The sequence below is a fragment of the Oryzias latipes genome, chromosome 10 (genome assembly GCF_002234675.1).
Source record: "Oryzias latipes chromosome 10, ASM223467v1".
In the NCBI taxonomy this organism is placed as follows: domain Eukaryota; kingdom Metazoa; phylum Chordata; class Actinopteri; order Beloniformes; family Adrianichthyidae; genus Oryzias; species Oryzias latipes.
This window is the reverse complement of record NC_019868.2, coordinates 13,046,880-13,073,654: the sequence shown is the minus strand read 5'-3', so window position 1 is coordinate 13,073,654 and position 26,775 is coordinate 13,046,880.

Sequence of the window (26,775 nt, the reverse complement as noted above, 5' to 3'; positions counted from 1 at the left end):
AAAGACTATAATTATTAAATAGAGCATAGCTTCACAACTAAATGTGTTATTGTAAATAATTTTATTGAATAAGTAAAGTGAGATCTTTTAAATCATTTTAAACAAGTCAAAAGAAAATTATGTCTAGCACCATTTTCCTCAATGACACACAAAAGCACACAGGAAAATCAAAGGACCCCCTTGACTCATAGGGAATAAACCTAAATATTTTTATGAATTAGTAAAGTAATTAAAAAAAAAAAACAATTGTGCAAGGTTATATTGTAGCAAAGTGAATATTGTGGAGTATAGAGTGAATATTACAGAGTATTCCCGGTGGATAGCTTTAGTTTCTGACAATTTATTTCAAAGAGTGAATTTTCAAAATATTAGGCAACAGACTGTGATTTTTTTTTTTATTGATATTCCACTAAAGTGTGTTGCATGATGATGCAGTGGTTAGCCTCACATCGAGAAAACCTTGGTTTGAATCCTGGCTGGTTGCTTTCCGTATAGAGTTTGCATGTTCTCCTCGAGCATGTGTGGGTTTTCTCCTGGCACTCCGCCTTCCTCCCACAGTCCAAAAAACATGCATTATGGATCAATTGGTAATTCTAGACTTTACCTTAAATGTGACTGTGTGTGTTGTTGCATGTCTCTGAGTGGCTCATGGCATGTTCTACCAAATCATTCCGGGTTTCACCAATTTTTGCCCAACAGTGGCTCCAGCAACCCCGAGACCATAAAAGGGATTGAGCAAGTTTGGTAGATAGATGGATGGATTACACCAGAGTTATCAAGTCTTTAAACTGTAATGTCATACTTGGAGAAAAACAAGTTTGGAGAGTGTGCTGATTCAAAAATAGGGGTGTAACGGTTAATTGACTAATCAATGAATCTATTTATTTTTCTACAATCCAACCAGATCTGTCTGAGGCAAGTTGTTAATCAAATCGAATCACATTGATCTATACCATTATTAATTGTTTCCAAATTAAATTAATCAATTATATCGCTATTGAAAAATATCATATGGATTGAGGCACAGTAGGTTTATTTTACATAAAAGTTCATCACAGCAGACAACACACATGTGATGGCAGCAAAAATGATCAAGTCATCGTTACAGTCCAAACACTTGGAAACAATTTAAATTCAGCATGTGACCATACAGTGTGCTAGAATGTATAAATAAAGTGAGGTTTTGATTATTTTGGTGTAGAAAAACAATAGTGGGATGAACTTTATGAAATCATAACGTGAAAAAATTTGCCATTAATTCTTGTTTACTTGTTTGTTTGTGCACATATATAATTTACAATTGTTTATCTTGCAAGAAATACAAGGAATGTGGAAAACTTCACCTGCACTGTTCACTATTCAGACATTTATCTCTGAGTATCACTGTTGGAAGTTTTGACTAAAAATGTCCTGGATTGATCTTAGGTCGGTGAGTTGGATCGTTCAAATGAATTGTTACAAGCCTACTCACAATGCATTGCAGGCAACTTCAAAACTAACCAATGCTTGTCTGATCTATGATCAACTATACTTTATTATGCTCAGTATGAGTCATATCTTTACATAGTTTGGACAAGGGTGCGACTTATACTCAGGAGCAAATTATATGTGCTTTATTTTAAGAATTAATAGGCTCATCCATTCATAATTTCCACTAACAACCATTTTTCCTTTAGCAATTGTTTCCCACTGAAAACTGCTAAAGGGCAAATTTATTGGTGTGTGTATCAGTATTAACTGTAGATGTCTATAATGTAGAAGAAGAAGCACCGTCCAAAACAAACATGGAGAGAATCTGATCGTTTTTCTTATTGGCATCGAGACATTATTATTATTATTATTATTATTTTTCATTCCTTGGACTAATGCAGGACAGCAAGTAATAAAATTGTATTACAGAGACAGAAGTAAGACTAAAAGGGCCCTCATTTTAGACCCAGCTCCTGGAGTAGATGGAGAACCTCACTTAAAAAAAAGAAAAAAAATCGACTGAGATCGACACATGATAACCGGTGCCTTTGTAGAGCTCTTCAAAATAAATAAACCTGATCTCGCTATCATCCGTGTCTTCTGTGCATGGTAAATGAGAAATTCAGTCAAAGCTTCCAAGAAGCGATGAAGCAAAAAACTGTTAACAGTAAAGACGGGGGAGCAAATTTGACGCGTAAATAGCGTTTGGTGTGAATGCAGCATTATGCCGGGCTTGGCGGAGTTGTTTAGAAGTGTCGCACTTTTCTCCCAAAAGTGATGTGTCACTTATACTCCAGTTTAGCATATGCATGAATTTTTTCTTCATTTTTTTTTCAAAATGTCATTTTTTGACTGCTGCGACCTACAGTCCAAAAAAGACGGTATAAGAAAAATGGTTTCACAGATGAAATGACATTGGGATAAAACAACCTCCTTTAAAAACTCAAAAAGGTTGTCACAATCTTCACTTCTGTTTTGTTTTACCTGTTGTGTCTTGTTGGCTGTAGGTTCTCCTGTTGGGCTCCGCCCCCCTCCAGTGGCCCTCCATGAGTGACACACAGCTGTCTGCACTTAAGGTTAAGTTGTTTGAGCTCTATTTAAGTGTGTCTATTCTCGTTCTGCTCTCTGTGTTAGAGTGTTGCTTTAGTTCAGTCTGTTTGTCCTGGTTCCTTACTGGAGTCATGCTGTTTTTGAGTCCTGTTATGTTTGTGGAATTTTTCCCACCTAGTGCGGTGTCTTGTTATTAAAGGAACTCTGGATCTTCCTTTAATCTAGTCGTGCATTTGGTGTTATCCTGATACACCATAAGTTTTATATCACAAAAATGTGCTGCTTGTTATTATAAAAATATTCATTTTCTACCCTGAATAGTTCTGCTTTAGATTTCGACAAGGACACATTTTCTCTTATGTTTGAGATTATGTTTGAGCTGAGATTCAAACAGCTTATTGTCCATAAGGACGCTGCATCAATCTCTATATAATTTACAGATGTGTTGTTTATGACTGAAACACTCAAGGTAACTTAAACTGTTGAACATCATGGCTGCAAATAACTGCTGTAATTAGAGGAATGACTCAGCAGAAAATTGTTCACAATTGCTTGAAATCATTTAAGACGAAATTAAATAAAAAACTTATCATTGTCTCTTTTCCCAGAAAGGATTATTTGGCGAATTGTTTTTATAAAGCATTTGAAATACTAAGCATTTATTGTTAATTTGACAAAGAAGAAATTTAATGTATGCCAGCTAAATGCCTAATTTATGTCAATTGCTTTATATTCACAATAGAAATATGGATGTAAGCATGTTTGAAAAAAAGGTCTATGATAGCAAGAAAAACACGTCTTTCTATAGCAAAAGCCCAAAAAGTTTTGATGCCAAAATTCAGAAGTCTGCAGAGGAGCCGCTCTTCAGCAAACGCTTGAGGACTTGAGCGTACGCCAAATATCAGGGCTGCCCTTGTTATCAAATAAATGTGAGTCTGGAACTTCTTATCTCCCACAATATCGCGGACAAAGACAGCGCAGGTGTCAGATTGTCCTCTCTTTACTGGAGGAGATAGCGCAGACCGCACAAATGTCAACTATCTCATATCCACCGAGCGACCTGCAGCTCCCATCACTTTCTGAGTGTAGATCAACAGAGCAAACAGCTTCTGCTTCTTCTTAAGCTTGTTTTTTGTAGTGCTGCCTCTGTTGAACGAGGTAGTTTCTAAACAAAATAATGCAACTCACCCTGCCTGGAAGCCTTGACATGCTGGATTCGTTACGGAGTGCCCAGATCGCCATGTCAGTTAAATCTCTCTTTGCAATGGGGTCATGTATCTCATGATTGAGCTCAGAGACACAATGAAAAAAAGGCAAAACTGCAAATGGATAGGCATCCTTTGTGGCAAAACTAGCAACAAAGTTTGCAATGTGTTTATTTTTCCTTTTACAAAGTCTGCCTTCAGCTTAAGATAAAGTCAAAGTGCCCAGACACATGACCTCTGAGGAGATAGAAGCTGGTAGCATTTCTCACTCAGCCATCTTGGATCTTTCTATTGCTTTTACACAAATGCTACACTTATGCCCCTCTTGTCTTTTATTCTTTGTAGATTTCTCTCTGTTACGATTATGTGAGGAGGCACTATTTAGATATTTTTATAAACAGGTTATTTTTCTACTTAGCATCTCAGTGCATTTTTAAGTAACACTCGTCTGGACGATGCACTACATATAGAGGCTTTGAATCCTGTTGCCTCTCTTTTTTTTTTTTTTACTTGTCCTGTCCAACAGCTGAGCAAACAGAGGAGAGCTGAAGGCCTCTTGTGTTGGGTATATTTTACTGTTACCACAGGGGTTTATGAATCTTCTGACAAAGCAGAGGTATCTCTGAATAAACCCCTTTTGTAATCTAGGCCAAATTTTGCCTGTGTCCTGTGTTAATTTACTTATCTTAATTCTAAATTATCTTTTTTTTTTGTAATCAGTTTTGATCCTATAAATCAAGACAAACAGTGTTTCGGATGCAGGCTACTACTTTTCACTCAAGATCCTTCTGAAACAACATGAGACATTAATGTTCTTAGCCGCACGAAAGCTGACACGTTCAATAGGTTCATGTTAAAAACATCTTCTTGTAATTATATTTAATTATTTATACTGCATTTTCTGTACTATAGAGTACATACATCAAGCATTGAATGATATGGTGCATTGGGCGAGACAGAAGAGTAAGGAATAAGTCAGCAAATCAGTCAGACTTCATGAAATGCATTCACAGTAACTCTAGAACTTGTTTTTAGCACACTACAGATTAGCCACAATAGCGTATTTACAATGACACCTAACCAAACACATAAGCAGAGTACTGTGTAACAGAATGAATCCATATATAAGACACTCTGGATTATAAGGCGCACTGTCTGTTCTTGGGAGGAAAAAAAAGGCTTTTAGGTGTGCCTCATATTGCAGATAGTGCAGTAGATCTCCTAAACTGTTATGGTTTGTTTTAGATAGGAGACAACCAGGAACACTCAAAAACCCACCCCCGCATTTCTCACAGCTTGGGAGAGCCTGGGCTGTAAAAGGCCCAGATTGATAGAGCAATGTTCAAGTCCTCCCCTGAGTTAAAACAGCAAACTCCTGTAGAGCCTCTGCATCATGTGTGCCCCCACTGTGTCTGGGCACTGAAGATCAGCCTTTCTCAGGCAGCAGCACCTCATTGGTGGAAGCACTGTGCCTTCTTTTAATACCAGAGCTGCAATTTTCCACAGTGAACCGCTCACCATGTTCCTTGGCACAAAATCAGCAGAAAGGACATGCAAACTTCCCCTTATGTTCTATCCCAATCCTTCCTGGAACGTCCCCACGTGAGCTTCAGCAAAACATTATACGTGTGTGTTTTATAGGCCAAGTATCTGCAAAGGCTGCTACAAAAAATTTAGATTTAGCTCAAAGAGATACTGAGTGATGGTCTCTCATTACACTCGGCTTGGGAGACCAGAGTGGGGGTTTAACTGAGAGGAATTCTTGACCATTAGCACACTGGCAGAGGCTGTATTGATAGCTTTTTAATAAGATGCTACATTAAGGCTTATCATGAATGAATGGGTTTATGCTAATGAAGGGGATGAAAATGTAAAAGGAAGTGTTCTCTGTCACATTCAGTTTGGATTTGATCACTGCTGTTAAAAGTTCTAACTTGCACCTTTGCAGTTTGACAGTTCACTTATAGGACCGGCACTCTCTGAGGACTACATATAGCTGATACACTTTTTGGGATGGTAAATTGAATGACATGAACATTTGCAGGCCGGTGTCAGTTATAAATGACGCCAAAGGCAGGTCTCCAGTGTGCAGCAGAAGTCATTTCCTGCTATTAATCAGCTGGACTAATTTTCCCTATGTTCCATTTTTAACCCTCCGGTGTCACTGCCTCCAGGTTCTCTAATTGAAATATTAGCAGCCAGTTAAGTAAATGAAGACAGTTTAATCAGTATCTTTTCCTTGCTGTCTCTGTCTTTCACCACTGTTGTTGGCTTCCTGTGTGACAGTTACATCTTTCTGTTAAGAAGTTCAGAGATCCATTTAAGCTGTCTTTTTAGCCAGTGTAGCAAGTCTTTCGGTACAAAAACAAAGGATGCTAAGAATTTTTAAAATATTACTTGAGCCTAATTTTGACAGATCCCGACAGCATCTTTTCCCCTCCGTACCCATATTCAGTTCACTTTTTAGAGTCACTCCAGGATGAATCTGTTCTAAACACCAGCTAAATTAATGCTTTTTGCTAAAGTCCCACTGAAGGGATTCTTTGTTTTAAAAGCACATAAAAATGTATTCAATAAATAGGTGAAAGAAAATTACAGTTTTTTTTTTCTTAACTATAAGGCGCACTGAATTGTAGGACACACCGTCAATGAATGATAAACTCTCAAACTTATGCTATATAGAAGGGGGAACCACACTATGAAGCACATTAAGTGAAACAAATAGTCAAAGATAAGTCTTAGTGTGTATTCAGACTGGACACATTTGGTTTGCTTAAAGTGAATCAGACTTCAGTTCCCCTGATAATCCGGAACAGATTTTCAGTCTGAATGGACCCAAGCAGGCCCTTGTCTGGTACCAGGAACTGTTCTCTGACCCATCTTTCAAGGTGGTCTCGGTTTGTTTCCAATCGGACTGAGTTTTTCTCAGACTTTCTCAGAATTGTTGTAGCTGACGTTGACAGACGTTTAAAATTGGTTAGCAAAATATAAAGTTTAAATAACTGAACTATCCCGACAAAGATTAAGTTGTAGGATTTCCACTATTCTTTCTCTTATTTCTTTGCCCCGCCCTCATAATTCCTGGCCAATGAGTGTAGTTTTGTTAACAAGCTTTGGTTCGAAACAGAAACGTCCTATTAAAAGGCTGTCTGAACACAAACCAAGTGTAAGGTTCATGATTTGATTGGGACCAAATTAACCAAATTAACTGTAAACTTCCAACCTTGTTAGTAACATGTAAAAAAAAAAAAAAAAAACCCGTCAGTCACTGCTACATGTTAGCATTTTACAAAAACACCCAACCTTGTTTGCAACACTTAAAAAAACAGACTGGCATTTTGACGGAGTGCTGTGTGCCTCTCAAAAACACTTCAACATCAGTAAACACAACCCTATAGTGTGGAAAACAAGATAGAGATTTTTACAAACACTGAAATCAATAAAACATTGTGGAGCTTTAAGGTACTGATTCAGGAAAACGGTTTGAAATGATTACTGGAACACTAGCCTTTGTGGTTTCTGATTTAATGCAGTCAGGCTCTATTGTTACCTAACTGTACTGGGTATTTAATTGCCCACCCAAAAATTAATTTGCGGTCTCATAAACTGCCTGCTGGCACTGTTTTATTAATTCTGTTTTTTACTTGTCTTAGTTGGATGGCTGTTATGTCAGATCCACCAGATGTGTTCATTTGTATTTCATCCTTGTTCCAGAAGCCATTTTTTTTCCTTAACTGTCTTCTGGGACCAGCATGTGCAGATCCCTTGCATTTTAAATCAACAACTAAAGCAGTGTTGGCACAGTGGGGGAGCACTTATTATTGTTGCAAACAATAAAATCCTTCCTTTTTCAAAATGTGAGCAGTGTTCTTTCAGCGTTGAGCTCATGTGCCCCCCTTTAGGCTCGAGGGGGCGTTTCCTCAGAGAACCAGGTTACTGCCTAGGAAACTTCTTCATTTAGGTTTTGAATTGCCCATAAGTGAGTCTGTGAGCATTCTTGAATGTCTAAGCCTTTGTATTTGCTCAAGCAGTTTTAGCTAAATTCACGTGTAGCCTTAAACATTCCAAATGTAGCAGGTTTTTTAGCTCAGCTAAATCAGGCTCAGGCAGGAAGGGATGAATAACAGCCATGAGAGCATCAGAGAAGAACCAGGAATAGTCAGGATCCAGGCGAGAGTCAGGGCAGGCAGCAGGTAAACGGCGTAAGGAAGGCAGAGTGGCAGAAACAACACTTTATACTGAGTGAAGCTCAGTGCAGTGCTTAGGTATTCTGAGAGTGACTTGAGTCAATGAGAGTCTGGTGTGCGGCCTCCAGGAAGTGTGCGCTGGGGTTGCTGGGAGATGTAGTGTGGTAAATAACTGCGGAGAATGTTCCCGCAGGTGACCAGACGGGGAGAAAGAGCTCTGACAACATTGTTCTTAATTTCTAAAAATAATAATTTTGATATTTTGAATAATTTCTGAAATGAGATTTTTTTGAAAGTTTTGTAAAGAGCGCTTAGGACACAATACTTTACTTTAGAGTGTTTGGAAAACGATAAAAGATTATAAGTCATTTTAAGTGTAAGAAATATATATTATCACCAATAACTGTGCTATCTTTAGAGTATATTAAAACAAAGAACTCAAGAGAATATATCTACCAGACATAAAGAATATAATGTTGTGCTGTTATTTTTTTAACAGGTTCATACTTTAATAAAACAATGTAAATAGCATACTATTGAAATTAGTTTTCATTAAAGCTGTTTGAACATAATTTCCTGAAGTTGCTTGTACTTGTTTAACAATGTAGTGAAAATAAATAAAGAAGTATATGTGGAGGAAATGGGTTAGTAGAGACTGTAAAAAAAAAAAAAAGGAAAAAGGCTAAAATGTGCATGAAACTTAAAATTTAACCTAACTGATAAACAAATCCTCCGAAGGCATTTTAACAATTTATGTTTGGTCACACAATTTCATTTCAGTGTCTCTTTTACCAACCTTTCTTCTTTCTTTCTTTAGCCCGGCAATCTCATCTGTCAATTTTACATATTGTATTTTCTGCACTATAGGGTGCACCGGATTATAAGCCGTACCTACAATAAATTGTCTATTTTTGAACCATAAGGTGCATTAAGCGAGAGTCCTTACATCAGTCAGACGTTCACAGTAGCTCCAGAAATTGTAACACTCTACAAGTGACCCACGTTAGAAGTGTTAACCGCGATAGCGCTTTCAGAATACTGACAACACCCACCTTTGCTTGTAACGCGTAAAAAAACACACTGAAATTGTTGAAACAAATGTTACTGTGACTAATCTTACTCCCAACCTTGTTAGCATTACATTAAAAAACATATTACCACAGCACTACCTGTCAGCTGCGTTAGAGGATTTACGACAACACCCAATTTTGTTTGCAACTCGTAAAAAAACAACTGATACTATTAAAACAAACTTTACTAAATCTATGCTGAATCCCAACATGGTTAGTAACGTAAAAAGTCACATTTGAACATCGCTACACATAACAATAACTCCCAAACTTGCTTAGAAGCCGTAAGAAAAAAAGACTGACACATTGACAGAGAGCTGTGGACCTCTCACAACCAGAATTAATCAGGTGCTCCGGATTCTAAAGGACACTGCTGTTTTCTGAACAAAATTAAGGCTTTGAAGTGTCCTTTTTGTGCAAAAAATATATAGTTTGAATTCTGTCTTACTTTCACCTCAACTTTCTCAGCTTTTTTCACACTTTCATGTTTTCAGAAGCATATCTTCCTGTAAGCCAAGCTAACCACCGACTCACTCCACCTTCTTGTAAATATAGCCTTTGACTCTCACTGATTCTCTTGTCCCACATTACTCCTGGCGCATTTCTCCACCCACTCCAGACTGCCTGTGCTCACCTCTCCATGTTTTCCTCACCCTCTGCGTTTGCTCTGAACAGTTGATCCCAATAACTCCAGCTAACATTTTTTTATTTAAATAAAAATGTTTTGAGGCAAATTGATTCCAAAAGGGAAGTTTCTTTTACATGCGTTTTTTTTTTTTTTTTTTGCAGCAATGTGAAATTAATAAACGCAGGGATGCATGCATCTCAGCCTTGAATTAGGTCTGTTTTGATGTTTGAGTTTAGAGCATAGCTTGGGCAGTTCAACTTTCTGGATGTTCCAACTTTTACTAATTTCATTTTTTGCTTCCCTCGTTATAGTCAAACAAGCTCACTTTTGTAAATAATTTCTGCAAAAAAGTTACATTAGTTTCTTCATCATTATTTAAATTCCTGCAGAGATTTTGCAAAATAAATTTTAGGTCATGGATTACTTCAATTATTTGTTACTTGGCATTATATGCACTATTCTGACAGGAAAGCCACAATATTTTGGCTAATCAGACTGTGCCGCCGACAGCTAGAAACATATGGGAGAATTTTGATTGTATTTTAACAAAATGGTGCAAGAAAGTGGAGTTGTAAAAGGGACACGTAGCCAAATTTGGCTCATTATTATCAAAGAATATGTATGTAAATCTATATATCATCCCGCATTGCTTATGCTTATTATTCTAAAATATTGCATTCTAATAAAGGGGGTGATGCTTTCTAACAGCTTTCCAGACCAAACCAATAATTCACGATTAACACATAAATCACTTACTTATCATTGCAGCTGCACCACTTATTTAGCAGCAGTGCACGGGGGCTTTTCATCAAATTTTCTTTAAAAGATGAATCGCGTCTCCTCTTCCCCCTTTGTAGTCGACTCATTCTAATTTGTTCCAAAAAGAATCCCTTCAACCTTTCTCATTACTGCCTCTTCTTTTGAAAGTTCCAGCAGGAAGATATAAAGATTTTATAGTCGGAGCCTTGCTCCCGACCAGCCGGATAGTATTTTAAACTTATTTTAATTTTGCATTTACGGTAAGTTCTAGATGAAAGCATCACATTAAATGTAAAAACCTAATCTCAACGTGCTAGTCACTTGAAACACCGTGAAATTAGCTTTGTCAACTTCCTGTTGTGATTGCGCCGTGCGATCTAATTTAAAAGTCTGCGCAAACTGCTTTAAATTTCAAACTAAGGGATGCTGTTGTGTGAATATAAATGTATATTTTAGATAGTGTCTTCCATTTACCTGACTCAATAAATGAGCACACTTTATTTTTTTATTTTTTTCAAAAACCTATGTGCTTTTTTAGTGTAAAGCACATGAAAAAAAGTGGAACAAACACCTAGGCGAAGCAATCAGCTGATAAATCTCTCTTCCCCCCCCCTCTTTTTTTTACTCTCCTCTCCCTATCAGACATGAAGGCCTGATAACCGCTGCCACACCGCCACATCCCCCTTCTCTTGCCCTTCACATCTGTGTGTCTGCACAGCTGCGATAAGCAAATCAATATCCTGTCAGTTCTCATTTTTACTAGCCCAATTCTGCTCTCTGTACCTTCCATGGGGTGACAAACCCCTGCCTTCTGGTCTGGACTGGACAATCTCAGTCTGCGTTTTGTAGTCTCTTAAGTGACTCAGAAAGACAGCTGCTATGCCAAAATATAGATGCCACCGAGGAGTCAAAGTAGGCATTCAGGAATGCAAAAACTTTCCCATCACTTTCAATCTGTGATCGCTTCATCCTGTGTCTTAAAACTGGCAGGACTTTCCAGACATTTAATGCACATAACGACTTCCTAAACTTCCAGAGCTTGCATGCACTGCATAATTGAGCCTGCATTGTATATGATTGACACACTATTAGCAGTATAATTAATAACCTTCTGCAAGTGTAATTTGAAAGAACATCAATGGAACACTTGGACATAGTAAAAATGATCTTCACATTTCCAATTTGGAGATGTTTCCCTTTAAGCTGTGTTCAAGTTATGATAAGTAAAACTTTTAAATAATTACACAAAGATATTTGTGTTTTCAGCTTTGATTCATTTTGATAATCAGATTATGCTGTTGCTCAAAACTAGTGGATAAAGATGTCTCAGCTTTGAGTTATGTATATTTAACGAAAGAGCTTTACCTTGGGGTATTGTGCTACTCCTACACTGCCACTGCATGCAGCATTGTGCCTATGTGTTTCTAGGATTATGAAGTTACAGTTATTATTCTCACTATAGTAGTAGATGGAATACACTGCTTTCACTAGACTTGTGGTTGGTTTTCTTTCAATGTTGCACTTAATGAAAACTAATAATATTTCAAATTATGAGGTAAATAAATTGGGAAAGGTGTCTTCTCTACTTCTGATTTGTAATCAAAATTAATCTAAAAGGTAAATGCAGACGGCTTGGTTAGGTAGGGCATGCTACGTAAAACCAAGGCTAAATCTTAAATTCAAACATATAAAACCCAAAGTCGAGCTAATCAGCAGTGAGTAGCTGAAAAACAAGCAGGGTGGCAGATCTCAAGAATCAGGTCTGAGCTGCCCTGATGCACAATTTATAAAAGTCACTGATATCGAGCTGTAAATCACCATGACGGATGTATTGTAACTGGTATTTCCATGCAGATTTCAAATGACTGAAGATGATAGACATATCTTACACTTGCTTGCAGGGTAAAAAAGGGAAAATGAAGAGAAAACTTTGGCCTGATGTCCTCTGAGGACAGCTAACATTCAACAAGCAAAGATAAAAATTAATTTGGTTAGAGCCGCTAAAGCTTTTTTATTCACATATTTCTTGTCAAAGGGCAGCAGGGAGAAGATTTGTTTAAGTATTCTGTGCCTAAGGCCAAGTCAAATAGCAGCAGCCCCTGATAAGATTTTCAAGGACCGCCACAGAAATTAGTGCCTTAAACAATGATTTCTTGGAAACGTTTCTCTGGGCTTTAAGGTCTGAATTTTTCGAAAATTGTGGAGCAGGAAGCTCTTGTGTTGCTCCGCAAATTCTTTCATTTTCTCAACTTGAAAATGCCAGTTATGAAGTGGGCATAATGCAATATGATTCGAGCTCTAGACCATCACTAGCACATTAATGACTTCTACCAAATGTGTATCCTCCAGATTACTCCTTATCTCCACAAAGACACATGCTGGTGTCCTGTATTGGGTAAACAAATGGCAGCATCTGAAGGGATAGGGCAAAACACGAACCAGAGGGCTTTGTGTCCATTTTTAAAGTGCAGAACCACAGGCTAACTGGATTGACAGCCGTGCATAATCACCTGCAGTTTTAGCTGGAGGGGGGCTTGGCTTGGCTGTGAAATATCCTTGTTGAGCACAAACTCAGTCCAGAAAGCCCCATCAGACTCTAATCCTAAATGGGGTTCCATGCTCTGACAGTTAAGGAGAAACATAACACAGTAACACATTCCTTGCCAAATAGATTTGAATACTTCTCAGTAATAAAACCTATATGATTCCACATAAATTATTAGCTATGGTTCCCATAAGCACAAAAAGTGCTTATTGATGATTGATTGTCTTCAGAAAACATTCATTCATGATTTCATTTAACCGTAACAGTAACCGATATGTAATAATCATTGATTATTATTAGAATACATTCTCATATTAAACCTTAATGCTAAACATTGTAGGTCAAGTATAAAGAAAATCAATATCTTATTGATTGTAATTTAAAACATTACAGTAATCTTAGTTGCACAGTACAGAATGTAATTCTCATTAGTCATAATTGAAAGAGCTTTGATTATTTCATCCCAGTCACAGATCGACCGCTCTATCTCTGCACCATAACTGCATGGTGCAGCCACTAGAATTTGTTTGTGTGAGAACTACTTAAGATTTAGTTAGCCTCAGTTGGAAAGGAATGGAATAAAGTAGGACTTCACAAGAACACCACAACCATCTAGACTGCTTTAGCAAAATACATCTGTATACAAATGAGTGTGGTAAACACAAAAATAAGCCTGTTGGTTTTAAATGCACAACTTAAATTTAAGTATCTAAAAAAATATATATATATTTTTTATTAAATGTGAAACGCACAATTTTGTCTTATGTTTAATTTTGGAATTTAACAAATGCAGAACGGAAGGAACAAAACTGATGCGGACAGTTGTGTGCTGGGTTGTTTCTGACGGTGGGTTTGTGCATGAGCACCTCAGACGCAATCTGGACGACGACAGAGAAGCATCCTGTGTTCATTGCTGTGGCATTTTCTTCTGTTCTCAACAGGTTGGTGTACCATAAATATGTTCTTTTGATCACTTGATTTGACATAAAATTAGTATATATTATTTATGAGTACTTTGAAAGAAAAAGGGAAATATAAAGAAACTTTACGGAGCGGACGGCAACTTGAAAGACATCTGGCTTAACTGCCGCTGCGAAACCGTTACGCTGTGATTCTGGCGCGTCTTTGCCCTGAGCGCTGCCTGGCAGGCACCGTGTTTTGCTAACAACGTATTTTGCTAACAATATGCCCCGTGTAAGAACTTGCAGGCAAAATGTTAAAACACAGATTTTCAAGGATTTTGATGTGGTTTGAGTTTATGTGAAGAATGTTTATTGAGTTTAAATCAGAAAAGTATTATATTGAAATTGATTTAAGCTGTCCAGACTGAACATGTTAATGTTATTGAATGCAGAATGTTGCTTCTAATTTTGTGCATCATAAAATGATGGGACTCAATGGTCAGACACTGGCTGATAAGGTGTATTTGTATATATGTTTATGTAAAGATTAGAGATAATACACCTGGAGAATTGAAAGATTTTATTTAATATTGAACTGGTATGTAATGATTGTATAAAGACTGCAGTTTTGAAAATGCTGAATGAAAACTTGGTGCATATGAACAAAGGGTTTTATGTTAAGTGACTGTAAATAAACAGACGCAATCTGGACGACGACAGAGAAGCATCCTGTGTTCATTGCTGTGGCATTTTCTTCTGTTCTCAACAGAAAATCTATTTTGTTGCTTTGACGCCACTCCTGGTGTCGGTAACAAATTGTGGGGGCTCGTCCGGGATCTCTCTCCGGCGCCACTCAAGTGTCCAGGGGAGCAGATCCAGTAACAAAAGAACCAAAGCTGAGGTGCCGCAACGTGACTACAGCCGAAGTGACAGCAAGTGAACGTCCACGAGGGAAGATTGAAGCCAGAAAGGACCTTTTCTTCCAAGGGAGCCGCACTGCTGTTAACCAAGAGCAAAAGAAGTCATGTCTGCGCCACGTAAAGAACTCACATGGAGCATCAAGAAGAGCCTGTACCAGCTCACCTGTGATGAAGTTTACCAGCTTGCTATAGAGGTGTCCAGAGACTTCCAGGAAGCAGTTAACTTTGATTCATCTGATGAAGAAGGATGTGTTGAGTATATCCTTCAATATATGAAGTCCAATGCATTGCTTGACACTGAAGATGAAGGGATGAGTCATTTGTTAGCACTAAATGATCTTGTAAGCAACATTATTGAGAATCGTGACTTGATGGTTATCAGGGGTAGTTTAACGCAAGGGGAAGAGAATGTCACAGCTGCATCAGCTAGGACATTAGCTCAGGCTGATGGTAATGTGACAAAACCAGCTTCACTACCCACTGTCTCCATACCAAGAGTGACTCCACCAACCAACAACACAAATTCTTCCACTCAAGACATAGAACAGCTGCAAGCAATACATGAAGAATTAGGGAAAAAGCTGCAAAGTTACAAACATGGAGCCAGACAGTACGATCCACAGGAGACATCAGTTCCTCATCTGAGAAACCAAGTTACAGCACAAGGTGACACAGAGAAGGTGGTATGCTTGAAGGATCTGCCCTTCCTCCAGCGCAGAGAATTCAAAGTGCATGGTGGGCAGATAGGAGACCAGAACTCTGATATCACCTACAATAACATATGTAAACAACTGGATGAGGGGATCAAAGAGGGCTTCACAGAGACTGAAGTGATTCGGGGGGCTTTGAGAATAGTCAAGCCAGGAGCCTTTAGGGACATGCTAACCAACAAAGAGGAAATGGCGCTTTGTGAGCTCAAGGGGTTCCTTAGATCGCATCTTGGTGAAAAGGCAAGCACAGAATTATTTCAGGAGCTTGTATGTGCAAAACAACATGAGCATGAACCTCCTCAGCAATTCCTATACCGCATGATTGGGCTCAAACAAAAAATACTGTTCCAGTCCAAACAAGGCAACTCAGATATATGCTATGATCCAAAAACAATCCAGGGAGTTTTTCTGCACACAGTCTACCAGGGCTTAGGTTCAAAACACACAGACATAAGACAGCAACTGAGACAACTCCTTTCTAGGAGTCAAGTGACTGATGAAGAAATTCTTTCACAAGTAATGAAAATTATTGCAGATGAAAATGAACATCAGCGTAGATTGGGCTACACTTCCAGACAAAAGCCTGCACACATGCACAGTGTAAGGGTAGGTGATGAGAATCATGCCATGATGGAAAAAGACCACCAGGCCATCCAAAAACTCAGTGCACAGGTTGAAGCACTAACAACCATGGTTGCTGCTTTAATGGACCAGAAAACAACAAAAAACCATGCAGCCTCTGCACAGGGCCTATCTTCCCAAATGCTGGGCCAACCCCACACACAGTGCCCTCCTTCAGCCAGTAGAACAGCTGTCTCTCAAAATCTTCTTCCTCCCCAAAGAAAGGAAAAGCCCTTCTGCTGTATGAACTGTATACAACAAGGTTTAGAAGATTGCAGTCACTGTTTTGTTTGTGGAGAGCCAGGCCACAGGGCTATTGGTTGCCTAAAAAGAACAAAGAAGCCTTTAAACTAGGAGCGGTCTCCGTGGAGGGACAACAAGAGGCCGTTTCACAACACAAGTCCCACAGTACCACCCCAAGAAGTAACCGCACTCACTCAAGCAGAAAAAAAGAAAGTAAAAGACTAGGCAGAGGCAACCCCTCAGAAGAAGCTAAAACTCTTCAGAACTTCTCTCGCACAGTACCACTCATTGGAAAAAAATGCCTGCTCACTTGTTTCATCAATGGCTTTGCAACAACTACACTATTTGATTCTGGATCTCAAGTAAGCATAATAGATGGGGCTTGGAGAGAGATGTTTGTTCCAAACCACTTTGTGCGGCCACTAAAAGAGCTTCTCGATCCAGGTGACAGCCTTGACCTGGTTGCTGCAAATGGACAATCAATCCCCTATGATGGATGGGTGGAGCTTACAGTCAACCTTATGGGGAATGAAAATCCAAACCTTGCTATACAGGTCCCCTTTTTGGTCAGTCAGCTCCCTCTGCCCCAGCCTCTATTAGGTGCTAATGTTCTCCAAGCTATGATTAACTTACAAGAGTCTCCTGCTGAAGCACATGCTATGGTTTTTGAGCTGCTCAGAAAAACATTGGGTGCTGAAGAAGAACAAGTTGAAGCAATGGTGAACTTTATTCAGCTGAAAGAGACACCAGACTCCATTGCAACAGTGAGAGTTGGAAAAGATGACGTTATCATAGCAGCTGGAAGAACTGTATATGTAAAGTGCAGGGTACCTCCCAACTTTGACACCTCTGATCCTTTTGTTCTGTATGAACCAACAGACAATGACACAACACTGGATCAACTGAGTGTCGGAGAGAGCCTTTTAAAAGTCAACGAAAGTAAAACCCCTCTTCTTTTTGTGCCAGTCTCCAACCACACCAAACAGGATATCACTCTTCCTAGAAGACACCCAATAGGATTCATCCAACACATCAGCAAAGTTATTGAGACAGGAGATGCAAAGGCACAACAAGTTGAAATATCAAAACCAACAAGCCCGGCTGAAGTCAACAATGTCAACGCCCCTGTCACATCCTTATTTGAGCTATGGCAACCACCTGTTGACCTCAGTCACCTCAACCCAGAACAGCAACAGATTGTTGAGAAAATGCTGTATGAAGAGAGTACGGCTTTCGCCAAAGACAGCACTGATATTGGGTGCATTCCATCCCTCCAAATGCCCATTAGACTCACAGATGACATCCCCGTGCAAAGAGCGTACTCTTCAGTCCCAAAACCACTCTATAAAGAGGTAAAAGAATACATCCAGGAACTGCTATTGAAAGGGTGGATTATTAAGTCACAGTCTCCATATGCTGCACCTATTGTATGTGTCAGAAAAAAGGATGGATCGTTGCGACTCTGCATTGACTACCGTCTCCTCAACAAAAAGACAGTGCCAGACAAACACCCTCTTCCACGCATACAAGACTTGATCGATTCACTCGGAGGCTTTAGCTGGTTTTCTATCTTAGATCAAGGCAAAGCTTATCATCAAGGTTTCATCTCCGAAGGCTCAAGACATCTGACTGCCTTCACTACACCCTGGGGATTATACGAGTGGATCAGGATCCCATTTGGATTATCAAACGCACCAGCAGCATTTCAGAGAAGCATGGAAGAGATGCTACAAGACCTGAGGGACGAATGTTGCATTCCTTATTTAGATGATGTTCTTTGCTTTTCCAGATCATTTGAGGAACATGTTGAGTCTCTGCGCCATGTACTCCGAGCATTGAAACGTCATGGGGTAAAGCTGAGACCGGAAAAGTGTGAGTTTTTCCGCAAAGAAGTCAGGTATGTGGGTCGCCTTGTTTCCTCAGATGGGGTGAGAGTGGATCCAAAGGACATTGAAGCAGTGCAGGCCTTGAAAGAGAAGGCGCCACAAACAGTAGGAGATGTTAGAAGACTGTTGGGCTTCCTTAGCTATTACAGGTCATATGTCCAAGATTTTTCTAGAATAGCAAGACCGCTGTATGAATTGCTACAGAAAAACCCCAGTGTCCTGCAAACAAAGTCTCAGAGAAAGAACAACAAAGGTCCGCAATTATCCTCTTCTACCCCAGTGGAATGGAAGATTGAACACCAACAGATCCTTGAACATCTAATCAATATCCTGACCAATCCACCTGTCTTAGCCTACCCAGACTTTGACCAACCTTTCACACTTCATACAGATGCCTCTCAAAATGGCCTTGGAGCTGTGCTTTACCAAAACCAAAATGGGAAAATGAGAGTGATTGGGTATGGGTCCCGTACATTAACACCAGCAGAGCAGAGCTACCACCTTCACAGTGGTAAGCTTGAGTTTTTAGCTTTGAAGTGGGCAGTGTGTGAGAAATTTAGAGACTACCTCTTTTATGCCCCCCATTTCACTGTCTATACTGACAACAACCCTTTGACATATGTGATGGGCACCGCCAAACTTAATGCAGTTGGTCATAGGTGGGTGGGGCAATTAGCAGATTTTAACTTTGACATACGCTACAAACCAGGAAAGCTGAATGTTGATGCTGATGTTCTCTCACGCTGTCCTCTAGATATTAACACCTATATGAGTCAGTGTTCGGAGAGACTTTCTGAGGAGGCAGTGGGTGCCAGCTGGGATGGTAGCAGGACAGCCCAGCAGAATGATGTGGCATGGGTGGCCTCCCTTAGCATCACATCCGAACAACCAACTCACACAAAGTCTTTTCCTGTGATAGACCATGAGGAACTGGTGAGAGAACAACAGAGGGACCCTGTAATCAGAAAGATTCTGGAGTTGAAGAAAAATTTCACCGAACTAACAGAGGAAAAACGCAGATCTTTGGACACAAACACAAGAAAGCTCTCTAGAGAGTGGAGCAAGCTCCATGTGGAAAATGATCTGTTGTACAGGAAAACCCAAGGACGGAAACAGTTAGTGTTGCCAGACACCTACAAGCAGGTTGCACTGACACACTTGCACGACAATATGGGACATATTGGCGTAGAGAGGGTTTTAAGCCTGGTAAGAGAGCGATTCTTCTGGCCATTTATGAAAAGGGATGTGGAAGATTATGTAACTCGCAGATGTCGCTGCATTAAACAGAAGAAACCCGCTGTCCCTGAAAGAGCACCCATGGGGAGCATCACATCTAGCTCGCCACTAGAGCTAGTGTGTATTGATTTTCTACACTTAGAGGCCAGTCGAGGCGGATATGAGTATGTCCTGGTAGTAGTTGATCATTTCACCAGGTTTGCCCAAGCCTATCCCACTAAAAACAAGGCTGGGAAAACTGCTGCCGACAAGATTTTCAATGACTTTGTCCCCCGTTTTGGATATCCACATAAACTCCACCATGACCAGGGTAGAGAGTTTGAGAATGAACTCTTTAGAACTCTCAGACAGTTTGCTGGTGTGAACCACTCAAGAACCTCACCTTACCACCCCCAGGGTAATCCTGCTGAGAGGTTTAATCGAACTTTATTGCAGATGCTCCGCACACTGGGTGAGAAAGAAAAAGAAAATTGGAAAGATCACTTACCCCACATTGTGCATGCATACAATTGCTCCAAACATGAATCAACAGGGTTCTCCCCATACTATCTGCTTTACGGCCGACACCCTCGACTCCCAGTGGACCTCATTTTTGGATTGGTTGGAGAAGACAAAGCCCAAACAGGCACAGACTATGCAGACAAGTGGGCAGAGAAGATGATTGAAGCATATAAAATAGCCAGCACTAATAGCCAACAATCGAGTGCCAAAGGAAAGCGCTATTATGACAAGAAAAATAGAGGTGTTACTCTTCAGCCAGGGGACAGAGTACTTGTACGCAATGTAGCACAACGTGGAGGACCATGTAAGTTGAAGCCCTACTGGGAGAAGACCATTTATGTTGTCAGAGAACAACTAGGTGACAACCCAGTCTATAAAGTAAGTCCTGAAACAAACAGCCATCCCATTCGAACTCTACACCGAAATCTGTTGCTCCAGGTGAACGACTTACCTGTTGAACAACCACCACCACAAAAAGCCCATGCTAAGGCGAAAAGGTCAACAAGGCTCTTGTTAACACCAACACAGTTCCAGTCACATAACTCAAATGAGTCTGATGAGGAAGAAGAGGAACCGACTTACTGGCTGAGATTTCCAAGGGAAACACAGAGGACAGCTGATTGTTTGGTTGATCAACCAGCTTACTACAATGAACCAATATTGTGTGAAAATGATAACGCTGACTTTGAAGAATCGGAACCAGCTGAACTTGTATCTGAGAGGAATAGTTTCACTGTAGGAGAACAGACGAGGCAGAATGAAAGTCTGCCATTCATAGACCAGCCTTTGCAACAAGATGACAATGTTCCTCAGATCGATGAGGAAGAAGATATCCAAAGTCACTCATCACCCGTCTTTAGGAAATCTACCAGAAATAGGCGCCCTGGTCAGATATTCACCTACAACACCCTTGGCCAGCCATCCTATCAACCTTGTGCTGTCATCAATGCAGTAGCAACTCAACTAACACCCTACAATTACCATTTCCCACAAACACATTTCTATTCAGTTCAGCCTAGTACTTTCACCTCACAAACATACCCAACGTTTTACCATCCAGTCTACTGCTTTTAGTTTGAATATACATGCTTTTTTTTTATTATTTTGAATGTTTCATGGTTCTAAAGAGTTTTGAAAAAAAAGTTAATCCAAGTTGAGGCCATGTGCAAGTGTCGGGAGCCACTTTTGTTTGTAGGGGAGTGTGTGGTAAACACAAAAATAAGCCTGTTGGTTTTAAATGCACAACTTAAATTTAAGTATCTAAAAAAATATATATATATTTTTTATTAAATGTGAAACGCACAATTTTGTCTTATGTTTAATTTTGGAATTTAACAAATGCAGAACGGAAGGAACAAAACTGATGCGGACAGTTGTGTGCTGGGTTGTTTCTGACGGTGGGTTTGTGCATGAGCACCTCAGACGCAATCTGGACGACGACAGAGAAGCATCCTGTGTTCATTGCTGTGGCATTTTCTTCTGTTCTCAACAGGTTGGTGTACCATAAATATGTTCTTTTGATCACTTGATTTGACATAAAATTAGTATATATTATTTATGAGTACTTTGAAAGAAAAAGGGAAATATAAAGAAACTTTACGGAGCGGACGGCAACTTGAAAGACATCTGGCTTAACTGCCGCTGCGAAACCGTTACGCTGTGATTCTGGCGCGTCTTTGCCCTGAGCGCTGCCTGGCAGGCACCGTGTTTTGCTAACAACGTATTTTGCTAACAATATGCCCCGTGTAAGAACTTGCAGGCAAAATGTTAAAACACAGATTTTCAAGGATTTTGATGTGGTTTGAGTTTATGTGAAGAATGTTTATTGAGTTTAAATCAGAAAAGTATTATATTGAAATTGATTTAAGCTGTCCAGACTGAACATGTTAATGTTATTGAATGCAGAATGTTGCTTCTAATTTTGTGCATCATAAAATGATGGGACTCAATGGTCAGACACTGGCTGATAAGGTGTATTTGTATATATGTTTATGTAAAGATTAGAGATAATACACCTGGAGAATTGAAAGATTTTATTTAATATTGAACTGGTATGTAATGATTGTATAAAGACTGCAGTTTTGAAAATGCTGAATGAAAACTTGGTGCATATGAACAAAGGGTTTTATGTTAAGTGACTGTAAATAAACAGACGCAATCTGGACGACGACAGAGAAGCATCCTGTGTTCATTGCTGTGGCATTTTCTTCTGTTCTCAACAGAAAATCTATTTTGTTGCTTTGACGCCACTCCTGGTGTCGGTAACATGAGCATTGTAATACTTTAACATGTTTACAGTGCTACCTTGCTATATCACCTTTCATGGTCTCGTTGTTTTTTTCAGATGAGTTTTGCATGTTTTGTTTTTTGATTTAACACAGACAATTGTGTTCTGCGCCCTGATTGGCTTAAGACTTTATCAATCAATATCCTCTGCTCTCCTCTACAGAATTCGTTCAGCCTGCCTGAGTTACATGAATCTTTGATTGCGATCAGATTTTTTATTTTTTATTTTATAATTCTGGACTTATTTTTCTATGAAAATTTGAACTTTTAGTGTCAAAATGTTCGTGTCTGTCTGAGAAAAGTGCATAACCTTTGTGCTATCCTAGGCACTTTAACATTGGGGGTGAGGTCATCTAGACCCACTAGGCAGCGCGCTGAACCTTTTTTCTTCAATGATTTGTGATCCTCACTGGTGTCCATGGATTACATGAAATCCTCTCCACCTTTATCCACAAAGGTGGAGAGGATTTCACGTCAATGGTCATCTTGACCCCAAAGGATAGCACAAGGGATAAGTAAGGAATTTTAGAGCCTTGGAATTTCTACAATCCTACTTTGCTGATTTCACCTATTGTGGATTATTTTTAGAACATAACCCCCGTGATAAAGGGGGGCAGAGATCTGGGTATATTTGCCTAAACCTCTGCCCCCACAAATTGGTCCTTGGTGGGTGGAAAAAAATGGATGGATGGACTACACTACAAGCAGTCCATTGTGTGATCAAATGCTGGTAAAATAAGATGATGTGAGAAGAGTAATTTAGGTGATTTAAATGGAGTAAAAAAATAGCAATCAATTTTAAGTCAAACATTCAAATTTCCACTAGATGCTGCATAATGAGGCATTATTATCTAGATTTTTCTGATTAATCTTTTAAACAAATTTGTTTCCAATCCATAATTTTAACCAAGAAAGCTACAACCCAAATCTGGTTTGCAAATGGATGACTCCACTAAAGGAGTGCAAACATACATAGTTTGGTTTTGCTAGCAACCTCTTTTCTGTTCTTTCTTTTTTTTTGCATGCTTGCTCATTTACGGCAATTTCCACCCGATCACTCCTGCCCTCTGATTGGTTGACAGACCTGTCTTTCTTAAAATTGGAGCTATAGATTTGCTGTGAAAGCATTTAGCAATTTTGCTAGAACCTTTCAATTTTAAAAAGGCAGTAAACAGAGACTGAAATTGGATTGGACGATTTGTCAAGTCACCAGAATTGTGATGGATTCGAGGCTTTCATAAAATATCAGTGTAATAATAAAAAAAAATTTACTCTATTACATAAAAAATTCCCCATCAGAGGGTGTACATTAGTTACTATTACCATCCATCCATGATGACTGCTCTGCATTTATTTAATGCGTTTCTGCCTTTTGGTACCTAAAGTGCTTTTACCAATTTGCACTGAGAATTTGCACGCTCAAACAACCCAACACCAATGGGGGAGCAGCCATGTGATAATATTTGCAATACTTGCGATATAGGGCTTTTTTTTTTAGAAGGACTTTGAACGAAACTATACTGAAAAATGAAGAGCAGCTGTCAATTTTTCATGATTTTCCCAAGTAAAGATGAATCAACAAGAAGAACTTCAACACAAAACACACACAACGACAAAAGTATGAGCAGAAAATCAAACAAACGGGAATAAAAAGAAAAAACAATCCTCAATTAGGAAATAAAACAAGTTTAGCTGAATTAAAAGAGAAAAACTGAACAGACTTAACCACAAATGTATATTGAGATTATATGAGGAGTCAAAAACATGCACCAAAATAAAATTCTGAAGGAATTAACTCGTTCCATTGACATTTTTGCCTCCCATGAAGATTTTTGACTTTTACTAAAAACGTAATGTGAATACTATTAGATCTACTAGAATATTTTGACTGGCTGTTTCTCAGTCTGGTATGGGAACTGAACTTTGTCAGTCCAGCAACACCTGCCCAATCCATTTTAGGGGTTCCACTTCCTTAGATGGAGGACATTCACAGAAAGCATTCTCTAAGCAGGATAAGCAAAATTATAAAGGAACTCTTATACCCTGCCCATAGGCTTTTTTACCCTCTTGCCATTTGGGACGCACTTACAGGAGCCTCCAAACCAAGACAAGCAGGTTCAAGATAAACTTGTTCCCCACAGCTGAACTGTCTTTCCTCAATCACACGCGATGACTAAACACTTTATCACACTCACAAAGTGACCAAAAAGTTATTTGGTTGTGCGTATCATTTCAATGTAATTTACCCTTTCTATGTACAGTGTACAATTCCAAATTATTTCTCGTGGTATCTTTTATCCTTATTGGATACAGTATAATCTCTGTATTTGCGGGGGTTAGGGACCAGAGACACCTGTCGCATGACTAAAAAAATGTGAGAATACGTGAAATCGCAAATAATAAAACATGAATAAGTGGGGAAACACTATACATCTAATTCCTTGTACTCACCGTACATTACTCATCTGCATACTGTTAAAGTTACTTTCTGCACTGCAAGTGTGTTCTTGAACATGCGTTTAGCATGGTGTTCATACTGGACTGTCACCACCTGATACAAGGGCATGTCCACTACCAACAGTTGGAAGAAGCTTAGTGTGAAGTGTCGACCAGTTGCAAATCTTGCTACAGGCTTTTTCTTTCACAGCTCTATTCTGATATATGAAAGACTTGGTGTTGTATAATTCTAAGCAGGCACAAACAGCAATTATTCACTTCTCCTCCATGATCAATTATCAAATGGTTGGCAGTTTTGTGAATTAAAAGCGACGCCATATACATCACTATCCAATCTGAGTCCCTGATTAGTCAAAGTTCTACCTGGTTCAACTTTCAAGGCGTGTTCAATGGACACACATTTTGTACATATACATACGAATAATTATATTGTATAGGGCCCCAAAACAGTCTTAAAAATTTGCATAGCAATGGGTGAAAGCAAGAGTTTTGAATGTGGTAGTCCGGAATGTGCATTGACATGCATTTACTTTGACTTTTTATTGAAAGTAATTGCTTGAAAACATGTTGCCGAAGGCGATATGAAAGTAGCTTTAAACTAAGTGGCGCTTTATCTTCTGCATTGCTGTTAGAAGCAAATACTGAGGCATTGGTTTTTATTTTAAAAAAATCAATAAGTCGCACCTCCAGCCAAAGTATGCAAAAAAAATGACTCATTGTATTTAATTTCTCTATTTAATGTTTACATATTTAAATATTTTATGGTATACAAGTATCTACCAGATTTGCAAGTTTGAAGGAGATGAACTTGTAAAGTCAACACAGAAACACACAAATGTGCCCATCCTGGTAAACACAAGAGAGGATGCACACAAATGCAAAAACATTTGCAAAACTCATGTTTTATTACACTTACTTAGGAGCACACAACTTTTTACACCCCACGTATTCAGGTTTACACCCACATGCTAGTACCCACACAACCGTACAAGCTAGCTTTTGCACTTTACTCCATAAAGCAGTTGGCTGAACATCTATAAATAGGCTTTAGGGCACTCCACAGCTTCAATCCGCAACCCCCATACACTCCTATTGCAATTATCCCAAGGTTTATTTCCGTTAAGCAGTCAAGCACAGGGAGTAAATGACCCAGGCCCCTTCAGCAGTGGCAGATAAAAATAAGGATACCTAACAGAAACAGGCGATCAATCAGATTGAAGGGGAGTCTGTAAAATGAGTTCATTTGTTCATCACAGATGATTTTAGAGCAACAAATGTGTTCAATTGATTCCAAGTTTGTAGTCTTCTTGATTACTGGTCTCACTTTTTGTGAGTTTTTCTGAATCTCTGGGTTAGATAAACAGACACAAACACGTAGAAAAAGTTCCTATTGTCATCCGTGTACATCTATCCATCTTCTAAGCCTGTTGAATTGCTTTCAGAGTCATGGAGCCTGAAACCAACCACTATTGAGTGAAGGTAAGGTACACCCTGAACAGGCTGTTGCAGAGCCCCACAACCACACACCCATGTCAACATCTAGGGGCAAATTAGAATCACCAGTTAACCTATGATGCATATTATAAAGGGATTTGAACAATTGAACCTTCTTGCTGGGATGCAAGAGCACTAATAACTACACCACCGTCCAGCCCTTTTCATGTACATAAAGGTATGTTTTTGTCTTGTCAGACAAATGGAAAAATAAAGATATGGTTGTTTACGTTGAATTGTTTCGATCGCTGGCCTGCAGTCAATCTGAGAATATTCTACACTCAGCCTGACATGTCACTGTCAGCTGTTTATGATGGGCGTGACCCACTGGAACAACCTGCTAGTTGTATCCAAGTGACCTTGCCCTTTCATCTTGGCTTAAAATGTTGCTTCTAGATGGTTATATGGTTTTATAATTGACTGTATAAGAACTGAACAGAGTGACCCCTCCCACCTTGCGTTTCAAACAGGAAGTACCTGCTAGCTCCAAGAAGCCAAAATCCCAAAGACTTCTATAGAGAAATAAACAACTTTTTTAAATTTTTAGAACATATTTTTTAAATATGTTCTTGATCATCCTTTTTTTCATGATATATATGCTTTTT